The sequence below is a fragment of the Canis lupus genome, chromosome 1, assembly GCF_011100685.1.
Source record: "Canis lupus familiaris isolate Mischka breed German Shepherd chromosome 1, alternate assembly UU_Cfam_GSD_1.0, whole genome shotgun sequence".
Lineage (NCBI taxonomy): Eukaryota > Metazoa > Chordata > Mammalia > Carnivora > Canidae > Canis > Canis lupus.
In genome coordinates, this window is record NC_049222.1 from 28459494 (window position 1) to 28486008 (window position 26515).

Genomic DNA, 26515 nt, shown 5'->3' on the forward strand with positions numbered 1-26515 from the left:
GGGGCCCTAAGAGATCTTAAACTATTTCAAAAGAGATATAGCACAAACTATTGGTGATAATAAAGCCTTCTAAAAACTTATATATTGCAACACCACAGCATTATATTTGATAGCAAATAAATTACAAACAACTAATATAACCATAAAGCAAATGATTAATAAATGATATTACATCAACATGATAATTTATTATTCATCTCTACAGTGAGCCTTATGAAAAAAACGTGGGAATAGAAATAAAGTGTTTTAGGTGGGATGCAAAGACCCAAATCGAGGAGCTTTGTTTCTATGTTTTCTTCTAGGAGTTTCATGATTTCAGGTCTTATATTTGTATTTAATCAATTTTGAATTAATTTTTGTGATGGGTATAAGATATGGATCCAATTTAATTCTTTTACATGTGACTGTCTAATGATCTCAACAGTTGAAGAGACTGTCTTTTCTCCATCAAGCATTCTTGGCTCCCTTGTCAAATATTTGTTGACCATATATGCTTGGATTTATTTCTGTGCTCTCAGTTCTGGTCTATTGGTCTGTTTGTTTTTATGCCAGTACCATACTGTTTTGATAGCTATAGCTTTATAGTATAGCTTGAAATTAGGAAGTGTCTTACCCCTGTGTTGTTCTACTTTTTAAGGATTTCTTTGGCTATTTGGAAGTCTTTTGGGGTTCCATATAAATATTAGGAGTGTTTTTTCTACTGAAAAAATGCCAGTGGAATCTTGATAAGGATTGCACTGAATTTATAGATGGCTTTCAGTAGTATTGACATTTTAACAATATTGTTCTTCCAACCCACGGATACAAAATACCTTTCCTTTATTTGTGTCTTCTTCAATTTCTTTCACCAATGACTTTTACTTTGCAGTGTACAGATCTTCCACCTCTTTAGTTAAATTTATTCCCCCCAATTTTATTATCTTTAATGTTATTACAAATGGGATCAGTTTCTTTATTTCTATTTCAAAAAAATTTTTAGTGCATAGAAATGCTATGATTTTGTATATTAACTATGTATCCTACAACTACACTAAATTCATTGATTAGATCTAAAAGGTTTTTGGTTGAGTCTTTAGGATTTTCTCTATATAAAGAGAATCTCATATCATCTTCAAATAAAAACAATTTTACTACTTCCTATCCAGTTCTAATATCTTTTATTTCCTTTGCTTGCCTGATTGCCCAGCTAAGCCTACCAGGACTTTATTGAAAGGAGTGATAATAGTGGGCACCCTTAGCTTGCTCTTAATCTTGGAGGAAAAACTCATCCTTTTATCATTGAGTATGATGTTAGCTGTGGGCTTATCATATATGGCCTTTATTAGGTTAAGATATGTCCCTTTTATGCCTAATTTGTTAAGAGTTTTTATCATGAGTAGATGTTGAATTTAACAAATATTTTTTCTGCATTTTTTTTTGAGGTGAGCATATTCTTTTCTTTCATTTTATTAACATCATGTATTGCACTGATTTGTATATGTTGAACCATCCTTGCATCTCAGGAATAGATGCCACTTACTTGTGGTGAATGATTCTTTTAATGTGCTGCTGAATTCTGTTTGCTAGTATTTTATTGAGAATACTTTGCCTCTATATTCATCAGGAATATTGGCTTATATTTGTGAGTCATTTTTTTCTTTCTTATTAGTGTCCTTTTCTGGTTTTGGTATCAGGATAAAGTTGCCCTAAAAAACTGAATTTGGGAGTGTTCCCTAATCTTTTATTTTTGGAAGAGTTTGAGAAGGATCGGTATTAATTCTTCTTTACATGTTTGGTGAAATTCACCAGTGGAGCCATCTGGTCTTGGGCTTTTCTTAGTTGGGAGATTTTTGATTACTAATTCAATCTTCTTACTAATAGTTGGTCTATTCAGATTTTTAAATTTCTTCCTGATTCAGTTTTGGTACATTGTATGTTTCTAAGAATTTTCTATTTCTTCTCAGTTGTCCATTTTGTTGGTTTATAGCAGTCTCTTATGATCCTTTGAATTTCTGTGATATCAGTTGTTATTTTTCTTACACCTTAATTCTAAAACCTAGAAGTAAGTATTAACAGACTTGTACTTGGCAAGGTTGAAATGCAGCTTTTGTAAAACAGAAAATATGGTTTTATGTGTAGTTTCCAATGATTTTGTAATCAAGGTACATCTCCTAAACAAATGATCAGCTTTTGAAACAAGTATAATAAAGGAAATCTTGTTAATATTTGGACAGCTATGTCAGATAACCTGGTTCTTAGTTTTTCAAACGGTATTCAAAAGCCTTTATTTCGAGGGAGGAGCAAGATGGCGGAAGAGTAGGGTCCCCAAATCACCTGTCTCCACCAAACTACCTAGAAAACCTTCAAATTATCCTGAAAATCTATGAATTCGGCCTGAGATTTAAAGAGAGACCAGCTGGAATGCTACAGTGAGAAGAGTTCGCGCATCTATCAAGGTAGGAAGACGGGGAAAAAGAAATAAAGAAACAAAGGCCTCCAAGGGGGAGGGGCCCCGCGAGGAGCCGGGCTGAGGCCGGGGCGAGTGTCCCCAGGACAGGAGAGCCCCGTCCCGGAGACGCAGGAGCTGCACCGACCTTCCCGGGCGGAAAGGGGCTCCAGGGAGGTGGAGCAGGACCCGGGAGGGCGAGGATGCCCTCGGGCTCCCCGGGACAGTAACAGCAACTGCGCGCCCAGGAGAGTGCGCCGAGCTCCCTAAGGGCTGCAGCGCGCACGGCGGGACCCGGAGCAGCTGGAGGGGCTCGGGCAGAGAAAGAGGCTCCGTGCGGAGGGGGCTGCGCGGTTCCAGGAGCAGCTCGGAGGGGCTTGGGCGGCAGCTCCGCGGAAGGGGCTGCGCGGCCCGGGAGCGCGAATCCAACAGCGCAGGCTCCGGAGCACAGGGCGCCGGGACACAGCCCAGGATCCCGCCTCCCCCGGGACAGGCAGAGGCCGGGAGGGCCCAGGACAGCAAGGACGCTCCTGCCCCAGCTGAGCAGATCAGCGGCCCCGCCCCGGAGCCTCCAGGCCCTGCAGACGGAGTTCCTGCCGGAGCTGAATCCAGGTTTCCAGAGCTGCCCCGCCACTGGGGCTGTTCCTCCTGCGGCCTCACGGGGTAAACAACCCCCACTGAGCCCTGCACCAGGCAGGGGCACAGCAGCTCCCCCAACTGCGAACACCTGAGAATCAGCACAACAGGCCCCTCCCCCAGAACACCAGCTAGACGGACAACTTCCAGGAGAAGCCAAGGGACTTAAAGAACACAGAATCAGAAGATACTCCCCGGTGGTTCTTTTTTTGTTTGTTTTTTTTTTGTTTTGGTTTTGTTTTGCTTTTTGATTTGTTTCCTTCCCCCACCCCCTTTTTTTCTCCTTTCTTTTTCTTTCTCTTTTTCTTTTTTTTTTTCGTTTTTTATTTCTTTTTCTTCCCTTTTTTTTTCTCTTTCTCTTTTCTTTCCTTCTTTCTCTCCTCTCTTTTTCTCTTTTTCCCAATACAACTTGCTTTTGGCCACTCTGCACTGAGCAAAATGACTAGAAGGAAAACCTCACCTCAAAAGAAAGAATCAGAAACAGTCCTCTCTCCCACAGAGTTACAAAATCTGGATTACAATTCAATGTCAGAAAGCCAATTCAGAAGCACTATTATACAGCTACTGGTGGCTCTAGAAAAAAGTATAAAGGACTCAAGGACTTCATGACTGCAGAATTTAGAGCTAATCAGGCAGAAATTAAAAATCAATTGAATGAGATGCAATCCAAACTAGAAGTCCTAACGACGAGGGTTAACGAGGTGGAAGAACGAGTGAGTGACCTAGAAGACAAGTTGATAGCAAAGAGGGAAACTGAGGAAAAAAGAGACAAACAATTAAAAGACCATGAAGATAGATTAAGGGAAATAAACGACAGCCTGAGGAAGAAAAACCTACGTTTAATTGGGGTTCCCGAGGGCGCCGAAAGGGCCAGAGGGCCAGAATATGTATTTGAACAAATTCTAGCTGAAAACTTTCCTAATCTGGGAAGGGAAACAGGCATTCAGATCCAGGAAATAGAGAGATCCCCCCCTAAAATCAATAAAAACCGTTCAACACCTCGACATTTAATTGTGAAGCTTGCAAATTCCAAAGATAAAGAGAAGATCCTTAAAGCAGCAAGAGACAAGAAATCCCTGACTTTTATGGGGAGGAGTATTAGGGTAACAGCAGACCTCTCCACAGAGACCTGGCAGGCCAGAAAGGGCTGGCAGGATATATTCAGGGTCCTAAATGAGAAGAACATGCAACCAAGAATACTTTATCCAGCAAGGCTCTCATTCAAAATGGAAGGAGAGATAAAGAGCTTCCAAGACAGGCAGCAACTAAAAGAATATGTGACCTCCAAACCAGCTCTGCAAGAAATTTTAAGGGGGCCTCTTAAAATTCCCCTTTAAGAAGAAGTTCAGTGGAACAGTCCACAAAAACAAAGACTGAATAGATATCATGATGACACTGAACTCATATCTCTCAATAGTAACTCTGAATGTGAACGGGCTTAATGACCCCATCAAAAGGCGCAGGGTTTCAGACTGGATAAAAAAGCAGGACCCATCTATTTGCTGTCTACAAGAGACTCATTTTAGACAGAAGGACACCTACAGCCTGAAAATAAAAGGTTGGAGAACCATTTACCATTCGAATGGTCCTCAAAAGAAAGCAGGGGTAGCCATCCTTCTATCAGATAAACTAAAATTTACCCCAAAGACTGTAGTGAGAGATGAAGAGGGACACTATATCATACTTAAAGGATCTATTCAACAAGAGGACTTAACAATCCTCAATATATATGCTCCGAATGTGGGAGCTGCCAAATATATAAATCAATTATTAACCAAAGTGAAGAAATACTTAGATAATAATACACTTATACTTGGTGACTTCAATCTAGCTCTTTCTATACTCGATAGGTCTTCTAAGCAAAACATCTCCAAAGAAACGAGAGCTTTAAATGATACACTGGACCAGATGGATTTCACAGATATCTACAGAACTTTACATCCAAACTCAACTGAATACACATTCTTCTCAAGCGCACATGGAACTTTCTCCAGAATAGACCACATATTGGGTCACAAATCGGGTCTGAACCGATACCAAAAGATTGGGATTGTCCCCTGCATATTCTCGGACCATAATGCCTTGAAATTAGAACTAAATCACAACAAGAAGTTTGGAAGGACCTCAAACACATGGAGGTTAAGGACCATCCTGCTAAAAGATAAAAGGGTCAACCAGGAAATTAAGGAAGAATTAAAAAGATTTATGGAAACTAATGAGAATGAAGATACAACCGTTCAAAATCTTTGGGATGCAGCAAAAGCAGTCCTAAGGGGGAAATACATCGCAATACAAGCATCCATTCAAAAACTGGAAAGAACTCAAATATAGTGTACATATGTTTGGAGTTCAGAAATGAGAGAGAGAGAAAGAGAGAGAGAGAGACAGCAGAAGATAACATTTATGGTGACCTACAGACCAACTAATTATTGTTTTATGAAATGTTGTATGGAAGTGTTTTCTGAAATAATTGTTCTTATTGTCAGGATGAGTACACACTGTGAAAAAACAGACATATGTCAGTAGGCTTTCTAGAAGCCAACAAGCTCTTCTTGTTCTAAACATTTATAACAAATGTCAAGTCCTTAGAAAAACTGTTGGAAATGATCTTTTGTTTTCCTTAGGGTATCAAACTTGATATTTTGGTACAGCTTTCATTACTCTTATAATATTCCCAGTTTCTTTCTATAATCCATCATTTTTGTTTCATGAATCTGCTAAGAATAAGAAGTTTTGGCATGAAAATTTTTGGTTGTTTTTTTTTTTACCTCTTCTATGCTAAAAAGATTTTTTATTAAATTCATTTATGAATTTAATTTAATACGAATGAATTCATTCATTCATTACTTTAATTACTTGGGTTATGAAACGGGGAATTGAACTCACGACCTTGAGATGAAGACCTGAGCTGAGATCAAGAGTCAGATACTTAACCAACTGAGTCTATTCACTCTTAAATAACGTGTTATTTATAATCTTAGGCTTTTTTTTTTAAGTGCTTATAGCAAGAGTTCCATTATATTCCCTGTAAAGCAACAGTAAATTTCATTCTTGGTATAAATTGTACTTTGAATATGTATACTTTAATCTCTTCATAGTTGAGCAATTTATTTTTTTATAATCAAATATTTAGTTTAAAAATCTGAAAAACATCAAAGTAAAATATCCACCAGATCTAAAAGTAATTTTCATATTTGGTAAGTCTTGGTAAAACACTTAAAATAAAACTGAAGTGCTCTTGAATAAAAAAAAAAAAAAAACAAAAGCCTTTATTTCTATTGACCTATCTTCTAAAATATTCACATTTCTGATTCCCACTTAATGCATTCGGAGTTATGAGACTGATACCTGACTGGATTTCAAGGAGAAAAAACTACAAAGGAGCTAAAAAGGAAAAATTAAAAAGCAACTTTATGTATATTTCAGATCTTTCAATGAAGAATTTATGGGCAAGTATGATTCTTAAGGAAACACTTTTAAGAGAGAATTCTGAAAAGTGATATCCAGAGGATATGGAGAATAGATATATTCTGATACAGTGCCAGTGATGAAAGTGATGAAAGTGGTTATGCTAAAACCATCACAACCCTAGATCTGATTGTTTGATGTTTTAATTCAATTCACTTTTAGCTGTTTTATTTCTCATTCAATAGCAAAGGACAGCATTGTATTTTGGGGGGTAATATTCTAGTATTTTTCTAAGTGTGGGATAATGGCTTTATCTCCTCCATCAGTTGTCACTTGTGAGGTAACTCGGAGTCATCCAACGCCAAATTGCCATGCCTTCAATGGAGAAGGAATGCTAGTTTATTTTAGTCAAGATTGGACTAACTGTCTAATCAGTATTATCCAACTCTAATTGCAATGAGCCATAATTGCAATGGGCCCCAGAAATCTATTTCTGCTTGTTACAATGCTCTCTATGAAGCAAGTAATTTATCATATAAATGATGAAGAGTAGAAAAGGACCAAAAGGCACTAAAGGGTATGTGATGTGCATGTTTTATTTAAATAGGACAGGGAACTGTTCTTCCTATTCATTATTTTCTGATGTTTTCAGTAAGATTACTTATTCTTCTGTCCACTTTTTATGTTGGTACAAATTCTCAAACAATCAAAATGCATTTTTTTCCCTCTGAATGAATATTTCCCCTCAAACTGACTGATTTAGACACATTTCCTTTAATACAAGTCCAGTTAAATCTTTTTTCTATAAAATCATTCATTCATACCAGTAAATATATGCCAAGTATTTCTATGTATTTTTTACTAGGCACCAAATTGTAATATACAAATCTACACAAATGACACAGGGTAGAGCTATAAAATAACAATGCTTCCTTACCAACTATGTGGCCTTATGAAAGGCCTCATGATATTAATGTTAACTATTAAGTATGAAGAGGATCCTTTATTTTTTCATTAATTCATTTATTGAGCACTTCTACAATGCCTAGTAGTTTAGCTTTGATTATCCATAATCTCTTCCCAAACTCCCTCATGATCAGATCCCTTGCAGAAAGCCATCAAATGTTGAATGGGTTATTGGAGAGTTCCTTCCTATCTAATGAATAAAAGATTCTAGGGTGTCTTAATATATTTAATACTTTATTTAAATCACTCCCCCCCAAAAAAAATAAAGAAAAAAATCACTCCCTATGTGTGTTTATATATAGATAAGCTATCTTGAATATATAACCAAATACAGTTATTTGCCCTGCATTGATAACTTTTACGTATGTATAGACATTTCTAGGTTATAACAGGCTCATTGGGGGCAGCCCCGGTGGCACAGCAGTTTGGCGCCACCTGCAGCCCAGGGCGTGATCCTGGAGACCGGGGATCGAGTCCCACGTTGGGCTCCCTGCAAGGAGCCTGCTTCTTCCTCTGCCTGTGTCTCTGCCTCTCTCTCTCTCTCTGTCGCTCATGAATAAATAAATAAAATCTTAAAAAAAAAAAGATCTTTACAAAAAAAAATAATAATAACAGGCTCATTGGGTCTCAGCAGGCCTGTCAGTGTAACGAACCTACAAAGAAAACTTGTCTCAGATTCCATTCTGGGACTGCTTTATTATGAACTGCTAATAAATTACCCCACAAGAGGTCACCAAATTTCTAGTTTTTATGGAACATGACTTTATGACTTCTTGTCTTTCCAGCAAAGGAATTGAAAAAGATTTTGTTTCCTGATTTTCTGCTTACACAGTAGGCAGATCTGCCAGTCTGCTCCAGCTAGACATGAAGATAAGTAGTTAGGGCCAAAGCAGTTTATGGACTTTTGTAGCCATCTGCTGTATGAGCTAACTAACTATTTTAAGGATATCGATTGTATGAACTTCACAAAAATGGTTCTTTAATATAATTTATATGTGAAAAGAAAGGAAAAGACAATACAGGCACCTCCCAACCTCAATAACTAGGCTCCTTTATCCATAAATTAGACCCTTTTCAGGGTACAGAGGGACTTTTTAGGCCTTGCGTTGCTATTCCACATTCTCACACATACCAAGATGATAGAAGAGAAATATCAAAGACATTTGCATGCAATAAATATCTGCTTGGGGAATAATACTGAGTGAAGAAATACTAAAAGTACTCTCAGTGATGGACATTGGGGCTGGATCTAAATATTTGTTGGGAAGATTTTTAGATGTAGGCAGTCAGATTCCTATAAAGAATTTTTAAGAATAAATTCAATTTTCCTTATAGAAAATATGAATATTAAAAGAAAGAAATGTGAAATAAAGCTTAGGAAAAAATTAGCTTAAAGTTTGGGAATATTTTTACCACTTATAAAAGCATTTTCCCCAACCCTTATAAACATACTACCTTAACATAAAAATGGTATCATTCTTTGATTTCTCCATTCCCCAGATCTTAACAGAAATTATGTTACTTTTAGAAGCCTTGAGTAGTAAGATTATTGGCTGTATATCTGCCTAGTCAGAGTCATTAGATGCATCTTTTAATGAATTCTATATTATATAGGGACAGAGAATATAGATAGAAACTTCTCTTTTCATTTTCCTTCTCAAAATGAGGAATATTTAACTTAAAATATTGTGATTTAACATATACAAAACAAAGTTTTATTGTTGTGAATCAAGTGTTGAACACTCTCATGCTTTCATATGAATAAAATGTTAAGATTATCAAGAATATTAGAATCATAAGGATGGCAAGGCCTATAAAGATCCCAACCCTATGAACATAAAGAGGTTTAAACATGATTTCTAAAGTCCTTTCAAGGGACGCCTGTGTGGCTTAATGGTTGAGCGTCTGCCTTTGGCTCAGAGCATGATCCTGGGGTCCCAGAATCATGAATAAATAAATATAACCTTTAAAAGAAAATAAATAATAAATAAAGAAAATAAAGTCCTTTCAAGTCTGAAAATGTAATGACTTTATTTAAATTCTCATGTTTTGGACTATACAATGTCCATTTCTATTCCAATGAGATTGCTTTAGGTGAAGAGCTTTTCTTATTTGAATAGCTGTCCTTTGTGTCATGGTTTTTGAAGCTAAAAAATCAGATCATAAAAATCTAATTTTACAGTTACTAAGACTTTGCATGATTTCCTCAGCAATATATTTTTTAAATATTTATTTATTTATTCAAGAGAGACAGAAAGAGAGAGGCAGAGACACAGGCAGAGGGAGAAGCAGGCTCCATGCAGAGAGCCTGATGTGGGACTCAATCCCGGGACCTGAGGATCATGCCCTGAGCCAAAGGCAGACAGTCAACCACTGAGCCACTCAGGTGCCCCAGGGACACTACGTTTCTATTTGATTTGAGCCATCACCCAGAATAAAAAGGAGAAATGAAATGCAGGCCAGCTAGGAGAGTGGGAGTGAGGGAGTAAGCCAGTCATAGTGTATGAAAACGCAAATTACAGTTACCAGAATCTCAAGAAATCACACAGTAAATAAGCCTTTTTTGTACCATTACTAACCACTCCACCATCTTGGGCTAGTGTTAGCTGACAAGCACATGGGTGTTCCCAGGTTACTCCCGGTAAGCCCTGGGTGGGCATAGCCAGAGAAGATTTCAAATATGCATGTTACAAATAAGTGGCCCAGCTAAAACGACATTGTTGGAAGAGCATTAAGGTTGCATCTGCACCACACATCCTTACCTTGACCCTGAGCTTAGGACAAAGGCTTTCCTAGTTCTTGCACTTAAGTAACAGTACATTTGAGTAAAAGAGACAAGACCATGGGCCACTACACTACTGCATCCATACTGAGGCATACATTGGTTTTCTGCAGTCGTATGTTTTTGAAATTAGGTTGCATGTTCCAATTGATGGCATCTTACAAATGCTGTTGGCAAGGTGGTAGTTATAAGTAGTCTTGGTTTGTGTGGGTACAAACTGGATCAGGGTTGTTCATACTCTCTTCTCTTCACCAATATATACATTGTTGATACTACAGTGAGTTAAGCTAGTTGCCATTTTTAATGCTTTTAAAGGTGATGCTATCATTCAGCATTAGATTGAAAAGTTACTACATTTGCAGAAAGGATAGAAACAGTGCAGTGGGTTGTCTCTTTGGTATTAGTGAAATAAAATATTTATCATTGGAGGGAAGATTCCTCTTCTTATTTTCTTGCAAATTAATAAGATGCTTGATGGATCCTAAGAAAGGAAAACACAAGGAGAATAAGTTGTATAAGGTGTTGTGACTGAGACATATGCAAAGAATTGCCTGTCATTTCGCCATACCAATTGTGGTCTCCAAGTCAAAGACCATCAGCATCACCTGAGAACTTGTGGTGAGAAATGTAGAATCTCAGTTTCCCATCCAGACTTACAGAGTCAGAATCTGAATTTTAAGAAGATTCTCAGGTAATTCATGTGCGTATTAAATTCTGAGAAATAGCAGTATTACATGCCAAGCAATTCAACTGAAGGGAGGAGAAATTGCAAATCCCTTTGAAAAGATTAAAGAAATTTCAAAATAACAAGGAGTTGATGTGACCAATCCATTCATTCATCCTGCAGAACTGTCATTCAGGTGTCAAACATGAATACCAGAAACTTTTGCTGAAAAAAAAAAAAGAAGAAAGAAAGCAACTTTTGCTGGGTTTGAACAGGAACTGCCTAACTTTCTGTGGCATAGCAACAGAGGAAAAATTGAGACTATTAGTTGGTTAAAGAAGAAATGCTAACAAGTCCCTTGGCTCTTCGATAGAACTCAAAATTACACCAAAAGAATTCTTTCAATATGTATGAAATGAAAATTCTTTTTTTTTGAAAATTCTAAGTTCTAAGGAAGCATTGTTATAATGTTATTGACAGCTTTTTTTGTTCCTTAGTGTTCCATGAAATAATGTATCTCCTAATTGATAGTGTCTCTGACTTGATGAGAAACAGTATAACACAGTGTGCTAAGTGCTATACTAGCAAGGAGCAGAGAATGCTGTGAAGCAAACAGGAGATCATTTCCCATAAGTAGGGAAGGTTTATTGCCTTGAGCAAAAGTTAGTTGGGTGAAGAAGAGAATGGAGTGAAGTGCACTGCAGAAAGGGGAGTGTTCTAAGAAGAGGGGATTATAAGCACACCGATGACCAAGCAGCTTGTCAAGAAGCAGATAGAGAAACAGAACCAGTTTTTTTTTCGAGTAGGGAAGCATACAGGAGATGCTGGATTTGTAGCTTCACCTAGACTGCAATGTTACAGAGCAAAGGCAAAGGGAAGTACCTCTGAATCTCAAAGAGAATTTTGGTAGCTTACAACTCCCATTCCCAAAAGGGAGAACAGACCTTGCCCAGGGCCACTTCTCTGTTTAGTAGATTCAGGGACACAGGTTGTTTTATCCTTGGACTTTCCTGAATGATTTTGGCCCCAACTTAAGGAATTATTATTTTTTAAAGATTCTGTTTATTTATTCATGAGAGACACGCACAAAGAGAGGCAGAGACACAGTCAGAAGGAGAAGCAGGCTCCATGCGGGAAACCCAATGTGGGACTCAATCCCAGGACTCAGGGATCACGCCCTGAGTCAAAGGCAGATGTTCAACCACTGAGCCACCCAGGTGCCCCAAGGAATTAATTTTAATACCTTAAAGATGAGGTTCTCAACCGTGTCTGCACATTTTAATCACTCCAGTGATGCTTGACCTCACTCACAGAAATTCTGAGTCAACTGCCTGGGGAAGAGCATTGGCATTTTTTACCCTCTCCTCCCGTGATGCTATTACGTACCTTATCTTAAAAACACAGGCTTAGGGTCAGAGTGAGTTAGGGTAGTTGAGCAGCTGGTCCGTGGGAAACATGAACTTCAGAGCCCGTAAATTTGAAGAGGAAGTGAAGCATCATTCAAACCTTTGGTCTTTTGGGGAAATTGGGGCTGACTTTCTGCCATTATCTTGTGAGCCTCAGGATTCATCAAATATCTGTGACCATCTTGGAATCCTTTTACTCGAGGATAACATTTCTGGCATCATATGGGTGTTTGGGATGTAAACACAGTCTCTTTCCGGCTCTCAGATATGCACTTCTCAGGGCATCCCTGAAGGTGGCGCTGCTGAGCTGGTGGTCATATTTGACTTGGAAATACTGGTTGAGGCAGCCCGCGCTATCTCCTCCCTTCTTTCCACAAATAGTGTAGGGCTCTTTCAAGGTCAAAGAAAATAGCCTAAAGTTAATGTCTGTGTATTTGTTCAGAGTATGTAGCTCAAAGAAGTTGTATGCTTGCTGGATAAGGAAGGGGACTCCCATCTATGATGACGATATACTAGTGGCATCTCTGCTACCTCTTAACACACATACAATTCCTGATGATTAACCTTGCTCAGTCCTAACAGTGAGAAAGGCAACTTGGTGGAGAGCCTAGGTAAATGCTGATGGTAGACATTTGAACCGAAGCGTAGGATAAACATATTCTAGAATAAATGGAGTAGTGGATTTGCAGAGGCTGAGGGTTACGCAAGGCAAGAGGTCACAGATCCACTGTTTTCTCCATTCCTTGTGTGCAGTCCCAGGGGGTGTCAGCTGGGGCTCCCCTGATCATGTCTGCTCATAGAGAAGGCAGCTTGGAGGGGTGAATGTCTGAGCTAGCAGTACTAGCATTTGTTCTGCAAAGCTATGGGATGCTTTAGTTTATTTTAAGTTGCACTTGGAGGCTTGAAGACAGACTTGTAGTTGGACCAGTGGAATGTTTTCTGCTTGAGAGTGGGGGCTGAGGCACCTCAATTATTAGAGCAACCTAACTGGTCTCCTTGTCTCCTGCCTTTGCCCCTCAAAATTCTATCTTCAATACAACAGTTGAAATGGTCACTTAAGGGAGTGAGTCAAATCATGTTTCGTCTGCTCATAACCCTTGTATGTCCCCTCAGAGTAAAAATCAAAGTATCATGGCCTCCAAGGCCGTTTATGATGTGTGCTACCTTTCCTATTACTTTTCTGACTTCATCTTCTCTTATTTGCCTCCTCATTCACACGGCTCCAGCCATCCCAACCTCCTTAAACACTAATTATACTCCTGCCCCTGGACCTTTGCACTTGCTAGCTAGTCATTTGCTTAAAGTTTTCTTTCCCTGGATTTTTGGAGAGCTCACTCCCTATACTCTCTCATATCTTTGCCTGAATGTCATCTTTACAGTAGGCTTTCCTTGACTACCTATTTAAAATGTCACCCAACATCCTCTTATTCCTTTCCCTGTTTTATTTTTGTTTTCTCTATTTACCTTTAATTAGCTAGTTAATTAAGTCCAGGAAAGCAGATTCTTTTTTACCCCTCTGCTTTTTGTTTTTTCCCCAGAGCCTAGAATAATGGGTGGTGATCAATAGCTAACTCCTTTATGAATAAGTGAAAGAACATGTGAATTATCCCAAGTCATTCGATTGCTTGGTGTCAGTAACACTGGGAACTGGGTACTGACCGAGAATGTGCAGAACTATCCTGACTGGTGACTTGCTTGTTTTGTTGATGCTGCAGAAAGTGGACAGTCACATGGGTTCTGCCTCCTGGCAATTTTAGTGGGTGAAAGGGCATTAGGAGCCGGAGATGGGTCATTTGATATACTTCTAGCTTTGGGATGAGTTATCTGAGTTCAGCGGGCAATACCCCCTTAAGTCCTTCGGGATCAAAACTGTAAAGCATCATGGTACTAGGGTGAACATTTACTGTGTTTGCTGCATAGCACTCACTACCCTAATTTGCTTTGAGGGACCAGCTTCTTCCTTATTCTTGAGTCTTTTAGGTTCAAGTTTGTGGGCACCATACAGCAGAGGTTGACAAACTAGCAACTGTAGGCCAAATCCTGTATGCCACCTATTTTATTAAGTATGAGCTAACAATGGCTTTGATATGTGGAAATTATACAAAATTCCAGTTTCAGGGTCCATAAATAAAGTTTTATGGTAATACTCCATGTTCATTTCATGTATCTATGGCTGCTTTCGTGCTACAATAGCAGAGTAGCTGTGAGTAGTTGTGACAGAGATCATGTGTCAAAGTCAAAATATTTACTTTCTGACTCTTCACAGAAAAAGCCAGCTGACCCTAACCTAGAGCATCAGTGTATGGTTTTACTCCCATAATTGTAGTGTCTACTTCAGCACAAAAGCCAAGATTAAACGTTTGGGCCTTTGTGCTCTTGAGGAAGCTGATTATCCCCTCTGTTGCCTCAGGTGAGAACCTGGGGATGTCAGGAACCATCAAGGAAGCCCCTAAGGATGATGTCCTAGTCAGGTTTGTCTGAAACCTTTCTGGCTCTGGAAGCTTCAGCTATGTGATTCAATATACTTTTTTTAGTCTTAAATTAGCTAGAGTTGGGTTTTGCTGCTTGTAGCCAAAGAAACTTAACTGATAAGGTCATTTGTATTTTTTTTAAAGAATATTTTGTTATTATTTGGTGCATAAATATGCATGACTGTCAGATCTATTTTTGCATTGTTTAAAATACATGATTCATGTACAGTCTAAATAATATAGACATTGTTCTAAAGTGCCACTCTTTGCCGTATTTGATGCTTTTCGACTGGTGTTCAACATTGTCTGATACTGCTATCATGACCATGCTTTCTTTTGGTTTATATTTGCCAGATAAGTCTCTGCTGATTCTTCTGTTTTCAACTTTACTGTGTCACTTTGTTTTAAATTTTGCTTTTCAGCACACCATGTTTTATTATGTGATCTTATCTGATTCTTTTTCTTTTTCTTTTTCCTTTTATTTTTTCTAAAGGAGGTACATTCTTTGGTTTCTAGTGGGTCTTTTTATACCATAAAAATAGTATACAAAGAATATTATTTAGACTGTACATGAATCGTGTATTTTAAACAATATTTATCAGTTCATCCCCCTGGCCCTTCATGCTCTCTCACACCACCTGTCCTCCTGGATGGGTCATAGCCATTGTCCTGGTCAATGAAATCCATGGGCTCTCTTGTGACCACCATCATCAGAGTAGTTCAATCTCAGTTGTACATTCAAATGGATTCATTGCTCACTTTTACCATAGCTGCTGCTTCTTTTTATTGATTACCTAAAGATAGTTTCCTTAAGAAGTACTCATGGGACTATATTTCCTAATTTATCCATGCTGTCAATGTCTGATGTTCATCTTTTTGTGTCTGGACAGTGCTTTGACAATACAAATCTCTGGAATGCATGATCTTTTCCTTGAGGATGTAGCATTTCCCCATCATCTTTCAGCACTATAATGTGACTGTGGGAAAGTTGAAGCTTACTTAATTTATACTCCTCATAGACAACTCCTCATAGATTCTTTCCTTATTTTTGCATATTAGTATCTTTACCAGGAAAGAGACTTCACCAGTTTTATCAGTGGCATGCATTTTTACTGACATAATGTCACCTTTGAATTGGTGGATTCAGATATTTATTGAAAAAATGACTGAATTGAAAAAATTCAATTGGAAAAAATTGAAAAAAATGTTGAATTATATTTTAAATACTTTTTTTGTCTTATTGTTTTCTTTTTCAGAAGCTCCAAATAAGTGTATATTTGAATTCCTTTATCTTCTATCATTTTAGTTTTCTCTCTAGTCATTTTAAACTCATTTGTTTTGGCTCATGTTCTCATGCATGCCCTCCATGACCCAGATTTTGTTTTCTCTCTTCTCCTTTCTGTTGCTTCCAAATGTGACTTTCATTTTAGTCATGACCTTCTTTTTCCCTTCACCGCCACCACTCCAACCATATTCTAGTATTTTTAGAGACCATTGTTTCATTAAGTCCCCTGCTACCCAAGAGGACTATTTAGAGTCTTTACCAGCTTTGTGGCATTATATTTGAGGTGTGTGTTGTGGGTTTAAGTCTATTTTTTTGTCATATATCTTTCCTATATTTTTCTTAGAGTGTTATTGCTTCAACCCCATGCTTCTTCCTTTTTTAAAAGAAGGAGGAAAGTTCTTCTTAGCAATTAATTGAATTATAGAGTGGTACTACTTTTACCCCAGTCTGTCTCTGATTATATATAATGGTTTAAATGCATTCTCAGTAGGAAAATCCTTTTGTTGAATGAACTCTAAATTTGCTTTCCTCATTAAAATAAGGAGCTGGATAGAACTTAGGTTTATGTTTTTAGTTCTTTTGTTCAGAATGAAACTCTCCTGTCTTCACTGGCTATAAAATAGAACCTCTTAGGAAATAGAAAACAGCATAGGAAGCATAAAGAAGAAGGTAAGAATCACCTATAATTTTACACTTAGAGATTACCATCATCATTTTGATGTATATGTTTATAATTTTTAAAACATTTAAATTTATATAACATATATATGTTGCTATATTTAGTGTATATACATCCATACACAAAAAAATGGCATACATTTGTGTATGTATATATGTGTGTGAGGGCATAGTAAGTATATTTAGTGTATACACACACAAACACAAAGAAGGTATTTAAACTATAAATACATAATAAAGGGATCTAACTTTATTTTTCCCTAATAGTTAGCTCTGAAGTTCCCAAACTGTATACTGAAATTCTTCAGAGCACTAGAGTAAACTCACAGGGTATCACTGGAATTTTTTAAATCTTCAGGAAACTACAATAGCCAAACTGTGGAAGGAGTCTCGGTGTCCATCGAAAGATGAATGGATAAAGAAGATGTGGTATATGTATACAATGGAATATTACTCAGCCATTAGAAATGACAAATACCCACCATTTGCTTCGACGTGGATGGAACTGGAGGGTATCATGCTGAGTGAAATAAGTCAATCGGAGAAGGACAAACATTATATGGTCTTATTCGTTTGGGGAATATAAAAAATAGTGAAAAGGAATAAAGGGGAAAGGGAAAACAATAAGTGGGAAATATCAGAAAGGGAGACAGAACATGAGAGACTCCTAACTCTGGGAAAATAACTAGGGGTGGTAGAAAGGGAGGTGGGTGGGGGGTGGGGGGTGGGGGTGACTGGGTGACAGGCGCTGAGGGGGGCACTTGATGGAATGAGCACTGGGTGTTATTCTATATGTTGGCAAATTGAACACCAATAAAAAATAAATTTATAAAAAAAAACAAAAAAATATTCAGGAAAATGCATTTATGAAAATGAATAAAGTAAAACTCATATAAAATGGAGTTGGAAGGCCAGAAAGAGGAGCTCTCACATCCTGCCACTCCCACTCAGTTGCAGACTCAAAAGAAAAAGATGTACCTTGTCTACTCGCCCAGCAACAAAGTCAGCCAATAAGAAAACACCACAACTCAGCCAATGAGAGATTGTCTGATCTCTTACTTTTCTCCAGTGGCCTTTCATTCAAAGTAACCCCTCTGAACTTCCTTCTGTTCTCTATGAAGTAACATTCTTCTCCTTTGATCTCCAGACTTGCCAATGGTTTGCCAAACTTACATGTTCCGAATTGCAATTCCTGTGCTATCCACAGTAGACCCATTTTACTGGTAAAATAACCAGCTGTTTTACTTTTAAGGTAGACCCCAGTGATAAAGATATGTCTTGGATATATTGTGAAATACTAGACTGAGGTAGTTCATAGTTTCAACTTCAGACTGAACTATATTCCTTTCATTGGTATCATCTTTGCAAAACTGGGGTGAAGAAGGTACTCTGTGAAAAACAGTGTGGGAGAGGAAACAGGGGTGACAATGTCCACTCTGATTCTAAGGTTTGAGAAGTGTACAGTGCCCAATATCAAGCACATCCCATTAATAGTAATTATGGCTGATAAAGAATGAAATAAAACTATTTGTTTCAATTTATGATTTTTTTTTCAAGCATAGAAATCCAAGCATCAATCAAATGTATGATAGAATTAAGATATTTTCAGACTTCCACAGACTCAAAATATTTACCTCAAAATATTTATACCCTTTTTCAGAAACCCAATGGAAGATGTGCTCTTTGAAAATGACAGGATAAATCAAGAAAGAGGATCCAGGAAACAGGAGTTTATCACAGAAAAGTAGCAAAGGGGGGATCCCTGGGTGGCGCAGCGGTTTGGCGCCTGCCTTTGGCTCAAGGGCGTGATCCTGGAGACCCGGGATCGAATCCCACATCGGGCTCCCGGTGCATGGAGCCTGCTTCTCCCTCTGCCTGAGTCTCTGCCTCTCTCTCTCTCTCTCTCTCTCTCTGTGACTATCATAAATAAATAAAATAAAAAAAAATTAAAAAAAAAAAAAGAAAAGTAGCAAAGGGAATTCCCAATGTAATGACAAGTTGCTAAATTAAATCTCTCCTCCTTTTTCTATTGGACTATGGTGTTTTTCAATTTGACTTAAATAACTATATTAATTAAGGAGATTAATCATTTATCATTTTGTAGATTATTTCTCTAAGTTGCTTTTGTCTGTGTTTTTTTTTTCTTTGCCACACAGATATCTAAAATTTCATGTGATCAAATTGATAATTTTTTTGTGTATGGATGTATATACACATATATATAGCAACATATATATGTTATATAAATTTAAATGTTTTAAAAATTATAAACATATACATCAAAATGATGATGGTAATCTCTAAGTGTAAAATTATAGGTGATTCTTACCTTCTTCTTTATGCTTCCTATGCTGTTTTCTATTTCCTAAGAGGTTCTATTTTATAGCCAGTGAAGACAGGAGAGTTTCATTCTGAACAAAAGAACTAAAAACATAAACCTAAGTTCTATCCAGCTCCTTATTTTAATGAGGAAAGCAAATTTAGAGTTCATTCAACAAAAGGATTTTCCTACTGAGAATGCATTTAAACCATTATATATAATCAGAGACAGACTGGGGTAAAAGTAGTACCACTCTATAATTCAATTAATTGCTAAGAAGAACTTTCCTCCTTCTTTTAAAAAAGGAAGAAGCATGGGGTTAAGCAATAACACTGGTTTCAACCAGTCTCAGACATTGTGATTCTACTAAGAATCACTAGAAAAAAGAGACCAGTGTGGGTTAAGAATGGGATACAGGGTGGCACAGATGAAAGAATACTGGATTGCAGGCTAGAACACATGGATTACAGCTAATAGTAATGTTATAGTTACAGAATTTAAGCTAGTTGCTTGATTTCTTTAAATATCAGATTTGTTATCTACAAAATGATATCTGTTAAGCCCCTTCCAACACTGTGCAGTGATCACTTTCAATTTGATGTAATAGTAAGCTTTTGACAACAAATTTAAATTGACTCTTGGAAAAATACTCGAAACCACCACCAACAAAAATTTTAGATGAAACCATGAGACTAAGTATCATAAAATCCTAAAACATGCTGTAAAATAATTTAAATTGACTGCCGCTCAGGGGACATTGAGGAAGGAAAGGCCATGTCCTCATTTTGGCTGTGGTCTAGTTATCCAGTGATTGTGGGAATGGCAGATAGGGCATAAAGAGGCTAGGACATGTCAAACTGGATTCAACCAAGCTTTTCACTGGCAAAGAGGAAACAGACGGAAATTTGCCGAAACTCCACCATAACGTGCTTTAAACACAAACATTTTCTTCTTGTTTTTTGTTCTGAGAGTGACAACTCATTTACAAAAGATGAAGTGACAGCTTAGAAACTCACTGCCACTCTGCAAGGAACATTCCTTACTCTAGCTCAGGGAAAAGGTGGGGAATGAGTGAGCGATAAAAGGGATTTCACTACTTTTGCAAATTCTTCTCCTTTCTAAATTGCCACTTCACACAACTTTTGCTTGTTTTAAACTATGTGGTCCTATACTATACTCTGATCAGGATGCATCTTTCATTAGCATTATCTGCAAACAGAAATGAGACATTGCATGCATTTGTTCTGATATGGCACTAACTTTTTATGACCTTTAAATAAGTAAAAGTACTTCTCAGCTGATTTGCATTTTGCGCTTATTTTGCCCAGAATATAATCAGTGGGATAAAATCTCTCACCTCTGTTCTAGACTCCTTTTATTTTTCATATTTTCTACTGCTGGTTGTTCTTATTCTCACACATATGTAGTGATAAGAGTATTAGCCATATAATTTGTGAAGATTTCATTTGGTCTGGTTGAAAATTACACAGTCAAAATCATTTCATTAGTATCTGAAATAAAATAATATAAACTGCAAGTCTCAGTCAGGATATGTGGTTTGGGGGCATCTAGGTGGCTCAGTTGGTTAAGTATCTGCCTTCGACACATCATGAACCCAGGGTCCTGGGATTGAGCCCAAATCAGGGAGTCTGCTTCTCCCTCTGCTAGTACTCTCTCTTTCTCTCTCACACATGCTCTCTCTTTCTCAAATACATAAATAAAATCTTTTAAGAAAGGATATATGGTTAGGAATTGAATGAGCTTCAAAATCCGTTGCATTTGCACACATTTGAGACATCCATTTGGTTGATAGACTATAAAATCGCTGGTTTAGTAGAATAAATCGAATAAATGCATTAGGTTTTTAGATGGTTTGGAATCATCTTAGATGAATTACAAATGAAAAAATCTATATGCATTAAAAAGAAACTAAAATTACTATAGTGCTAGATAATTGTATTCATAATCATTGCAACACTGTGTTGTCTTTTTCTTTTAAAGATTTTATTTACTTATTCATAAGAGACACAGAAAGGCAGAGACATAGTGTAACTTGCTTAAACATGGTTCATTTATTGAACAGTCTTCCATTTTTCTATTAAAATATCACTACTATGAATATGTATTTATAAATGTACATATAAATAAGCACTTTTTACCCACTTTGGATTATATTATTAGGAAGTATAATTACTAAGGTAAAATGTGTGATTTTTTTATGATTCTTGACACATATAGCCAAATTGCTCTAGAAAATGATTATACACTTTCAGAGTGCAATTGGCAATGTCTGAAATTGCCAGTTTCACTGTACCACCACCAAAATAAACCAATTCAATAGATGTAATAGTACTTTTCCGTGTTTTGTTTTAAACTGATGGCGTTGGCAGAGTAAGTCTAGTACCATTGTAAAGATACAATTGTGGTTAGAGAGAATGGAGCAAGAGATTCAAGGCTTTTCTGGTGATGTTTAGCAGTAAAAGGTAAGGCGAGTGTGAGATGAAATTTTCCAGCTGGGTGTGGAGTACAGTGTGAAAGGGCTTTTAATAAAAAAACAAAACAAAACAAAACAGGATTTTCTTACTTTTTAGATTTGAGTTTTAAAATTTGGCCTATTCTATGCTTTTATTATGAATTTGTTGGAAGTAAAGAAACAATCTCTACTACCTGCCACTTTAATAAGAGATTTATTACTTTTGTTTTCATAACACTGTTTTGTGTGTGGTAGTGGAAGATATGGTCTCATGTGAAGCTTAATCTGAACCTACCTGTGCTCTCTGGCAGCCACAGCTCTCCAAGCATGGGAAGTCCAGGAAATGATGCTGAGCACTGTCTGGTGAGGAAGGAACCTTTGAATTGTAAGTCTGGCTTTGGAAACTCCAGTAGATTTTTTCTGAAGCATGTTTTATAATTTTTGGTATTTGGAAGGCCTCACTTCAAACAGCCTTAGGCCATTTGGCCACTGGTCAATTAGAGCAAGTAATTCAACTGCTTCTGCATTGGCAACAGGCAGGACAGAGGGCCTGGCCAGGGACTTACTGTACTTCAGAAATGAGGGAAAGTCTGTGACACACTGCCATCTATGAAAGGTGTGTGTGTGTGTGTGTGTGTGTGTGTGTGTGTTCATGCATGCACATTGGCAAAGGAAGTAATGGGGTTTGGAATCCTATTTGTTGTCTAAGTAATATTGGGCAAACAATATAGCCCTAATTTTTTGCTTTTAATCTTTAGCTAAAGACCTTATTTTCTGTGTTGGTTGAAAATTAGGACTGTTTTCCTGGTTACTGAGTCTACTGACTAGGGCAAAGTATAAGGTGAACACACCATCCTTTGCATTAATTAGAGCAAAGGCCAAGCCTCTGTGTGTGAGTGCATGCATGTGCCTGTGTTCAGCATTTGAAATAGGTGAGGTAGACCATGAACAGGGTTGTAGGCTTGAGTGTTTTTGTTTTTAAAGATAGGAGTTTCCTTCTGGTTTTAAACAGAGTTATAGCCTATGGGAAAACAGCTAGTTGAAATAGAGAAGACAAGGGCCAGGAGAGAAAGGGAAAGGCTAATGGAACAATACTCTCGGAAGATAGCTTATTCATTCACAAAGATATGGCTCATCAGGCAATAGGAATTGGAGCAGATAGTCCAGAGCTTGATGATGAATTTGCTAACTAACAGCTAGTGAGAATAACTGAAGTCATGGGAATAATAAACTTGTCATGAGAGAGTGTGTTGAAGATGGAAAACAATTAAAACATATTGAGATTCAGAGACCTGAAAGGAAAGAGCAAGTAGAGATGAAACTCTAAAATAAATGTGAGGCATTTATTTTGCCAAACACACACACACATTCCTCTAGCTTATTAGGAGTATTACAAGAATTACAGCAATTCCAATTTTGGTTATATATCCAACAGAATTGGATTTAGGCAGACATTTGTACATTCATGTTCATAGCAGTATTATTCACAATAGCCAAAAGGTGGAAGCAACCCAAGTGTTCATCAGTGGATGAATAGATAGACAAAATGTGCTATATTCATACAATGGAATATTATACCATCTATGAAGGGAGAAATTCTGACATATGCTACAACACAAGATGAACCTTGAGGACATGATGCTGAGTGCAATAAGCCAATCACAAAAGAACAAATACTGTATTATTCCAGTTACTTAAGGTACCTAGAATGATCAAATTCATAGAGAAAGAAAGTGGAATGGTGGTTGCTGGGGGCAGGGGTGTGGGGATGGGGAGCTAATGTTTAATGGATACAGAGTTTGAGATGGGAAGATGAAGGGTTCTGGAGATGATTGGTGGTGATAGTTGCACAACAATGTGAGTGTACTTAACTGCATACTTAAAAATGGTAAATTTTATGTTATATGTATTTTACCACAATAACAAAAAGCAGAGAGCCATATATAAAAAATATATCTCATAAAATTATAGTAATCTCTTATTAACCACAGCTCTTAGAATTCTAGGGTACATTTATCGTGATTTACACTTTTATAACAAATTTTTAAAGTCTGAGATCTTTTACATATGTAAGTTTAGTTCAGTTCTTTACATGTGTTCCAAAATCTGGTTCTATCAAAATCACTTACTAAACTTCATAAATACACAAAATACAAATTTCTGGGCCCTACTCCAGATCCATTAAATCATAATATCCAGGAACAGCAGCCAAAAATTAGTATTTTAACAGGTGCTTCAGGGATCCTTATGCAGCAAAAGAATACCAAACCTTCAGATTTCTCTTTTCTCTTTCAGACCTGGGTATAGATCAATAGGGGTATCCAGAGAGAAAAGATCTTTTAAATTTTATCCTTTCAACAAATGCAGAGAAGACTAGTATGGGAAAATAATACTTCTTAATCATCTTGATAACTTATTAAAAGTCATAAGCATTTTGTGAAAGGGAATAGGTGAGCACTAATGATAAGTAATGTAGAAATTGTTGCCATCCTTGGTGAGTGGCAAGCCATAGTCAGGCATTATTAAATTCAGAAAAAGAAATAAGTTTTAAAATTTTATTTTATTTATTTATATAACAGAAAGAGAAAGCACAAGCAAGGGGAACATCAGGCAGAGGGAGAAGCAATCTTATCAAGGAGAAGGGAGCCTGATGCATCACCAGAAAAATAAATAAGTTTTATAGGTATAACACCTTTAATGTTGTGAAGATCTATCTATATGAATTTCTTCTTTGAGTTGCCTTTCATGCTTGTTTAGGGTAAGGCCTTTGGCTTTATATAGAAGAAGAAGGCAAATGTAAGACATTAATTTTCAAGCAAGTAGGTGATGGTTTTCAATCCCTTTAACTGAGTGATCAAGCTTATGAGTACATCTGCCTCAACAGATCACAAGACAGCAGCAGTGGTTGTAGAACAATTGAAAGAGGAGCTCAGGGAAGATTTTCTACCAGAACAAGTTTTAATGATAAGTATGATTTGTTTCGTATATATATATATATATATATATATATATACTTTTTTTTTCCCTGTCCAACCTTTTACTCTCTATGAAAAAGTATTTCCAACCAACTATTTTGTCAGCTCTGAGAGCACGGTTAGCAAAGGATTACTGTAATTATTTCAGGCATGAAAATAAGCATTTATATACTCTTCATTACCTTAAGGAAAACTGGACAAGTAACTGAAATCATTTTAATAACTGTGGTAGGACAAGGTACTAATAATTTAATGGAGCAACTCCCCCATGCCCCACCTCTTCTCTGCCCTGGTGGAGCAGACTTAATTGAAAAAAGAATGGAAAAGAAACAGAAGCTTGCTGGTCTCATGGAGGATTGTCATGAAGGCATTTGTGAAGGCAAAATCTTGGAAGTCTTTTTTTTTTTTTTTTAAGATTTATTTATTTATTCATGAGAGACACACACACAGAGAGCAAGGCAGAGACAAGAGGCAGAGGGAGAAGCAGGCTCCCTGCATCAGAGGGACTCTATCTGGATTCCAGGATTGTGCCCTGAGCTGAACACAGATGCTCAACCGCTGAGCCACCCAGGCATCCCAAAGTCTTGGAAGCCATCAGAGTTCCAGTGATTAAGGCGATGCCCACTGAGGGAGCTAGAAAGAGCTGTCTTTGTAAATCTCTAGAGGCTGCTCTGTCAGCAGGCCCAATGATGAAGGATAAATGCACCATGGCACAATGTGTGCTCAAAGAAGGAACAGTTAAGATGACAACCACAATGCAATACGAACCAGGGAACTTCACATTTCCTCTGGATCCCAGAGTCTTTGTATAACACTTTGAAGGGCATGGGAGGAAATACTAATGATGGTTGATACGATCAGCAGCTTCCCTACCTTGGTGAGTGAAGGCTCAGATCTGGGAATAATTTGATATGGAAGATAAGTTGAATAATTCCAGTGCTTCATGTTATGGGACAGTTTATGCTTGGTACATGATGATGAAGGATATTGCTTACAATTTCCATTCAAAATTAATTTTTACATGTCCTATTTTTCCTTTGGGGGGAGGGGCTTTGATTTTGCCTACTGGAAGATGAGGCTTTCCTGAATCAGGTGTGAAAGCAAGAAGGAAAGATTGTGGAAACAGCTCTTAAGCAAAAAAGTAAGTGACACTGTTGTGGAAAAGGTCAATGCAAATTTTAAGACTAGGAGGTTTTCTAGAATTATTGACTTTAGTTAAATTATGTTTTTTAAGACTGAATTAGCAGCTCTTAGAATCCATATACAATTTTTTGTTTTGCAATTTTTTATTGCTGTAATAGGCTTTGCTGTTGAAGGTATGTATGAAAATACCAGTGGGGGAACAGATTTTTTTTTTTTTTTTACTGATTAAAATGTGTGGAGCTGCTGTGATGATTTCCTCTGTGTTTCCTTTGGCTACAGATAATACCACAAAGCCAACTCGGTGACGCACACAGGCAGCTGATAACAGCTGACACATGCGGATCTTAAGCCAAGTGTATATTATCAGAAAACGAGCTAAAAACCCCACAAAATTCCCCACTGACTGACTTAAAAACATTCCTTTTAAAATCTCTTAACAACACAGTAGATGGTCTTTTTAATTTTGCGTGCTAAAACACTTCTGGTGAAATATGAAGTGAGAGTAAACATATGTCCCTTTAGTGAGTATGAGTTAAGTATAAGTTCTAATGTACTTTTCAACAGTATAGTATCTGAAAATTGCATAAATAATTCATTAGAATTTACAATTAACTATGGGGTAGACTTTATTTGCCTTTTAAAATTTAATTTTAATATTTTAATCAAAGTTCAATATTGACAGAGTTTAAAAAGTCAAATAATACCAAAGGCTTAAAAAGAAAAACAGCAGTCCTATGCTAAACCTCTTTCCATCACAGATTCTGCTCCCTAGAGACACCACTTTCAATTATTTTGTTACTTCTATCATTTACTTTAAATTTTTGAATAAAATGCTTATACTCTTATTTCTTGATTCTTTATTCCTAGAAAAATTGTTCTGTGA

The 26515-nt window shown here is 37.2% G+C and overlaps 1 protein-coding gene and 1 long non-coding RNA gene across 21 annotated transcripts in view; one reads left to right on the top strand and one right to left on the bottom strand.

The window, feature by feature from the left end:
• The window catches only part of LOC102153001 (L-lactate dehydrogenase B chain-like), a 64954-nt gene that overhangs the window by 27843 nt on the left and 10596 nt on the right, over positions 1-26515 (top strand). For 12 of the 20 annotated variants that reach the window (XM_038526101.1, XM_038526100.1, XM_038526093.1 and 9 more), the window contains 3 exons: positions 21826-21899; positions 24399-24482; positions 25537-25630. The gene's annotated coding sequence lies outside the window, so the exon portion shown is untranslated. Of the gene's footprint in view, positions 1-17079; positions 17137-18381; positions 18596-21637; positions 21900-24398; positions 24483-24509; positions 25631-25911; positions 26408-26515 lie in introns of those variants that run through there. The other 8 variants (XR_005353541.1, XR_005353538.1, XR_005353537.1 and 5 more) reach the window with 5 other exon arrangements.
• The window catches only part of LOC102152959, a 45124-nt gene continuing 28375 nt past the window's right edge, over positions 9767-26515 (bottom strand). The window contains exons 2-3 of the long non-coding RNA XR_005353543.1: positions 12268-12677; positions 9767-10698 (exon numbers count right to left, since the gene is read on the bottom strand). This is a non-coding gene — a long non-coding RNA (uncharacterized LOC102152959). The remainder of the gene's footprint in view (positions 10699-12267; positions 12678-26515) is intronic.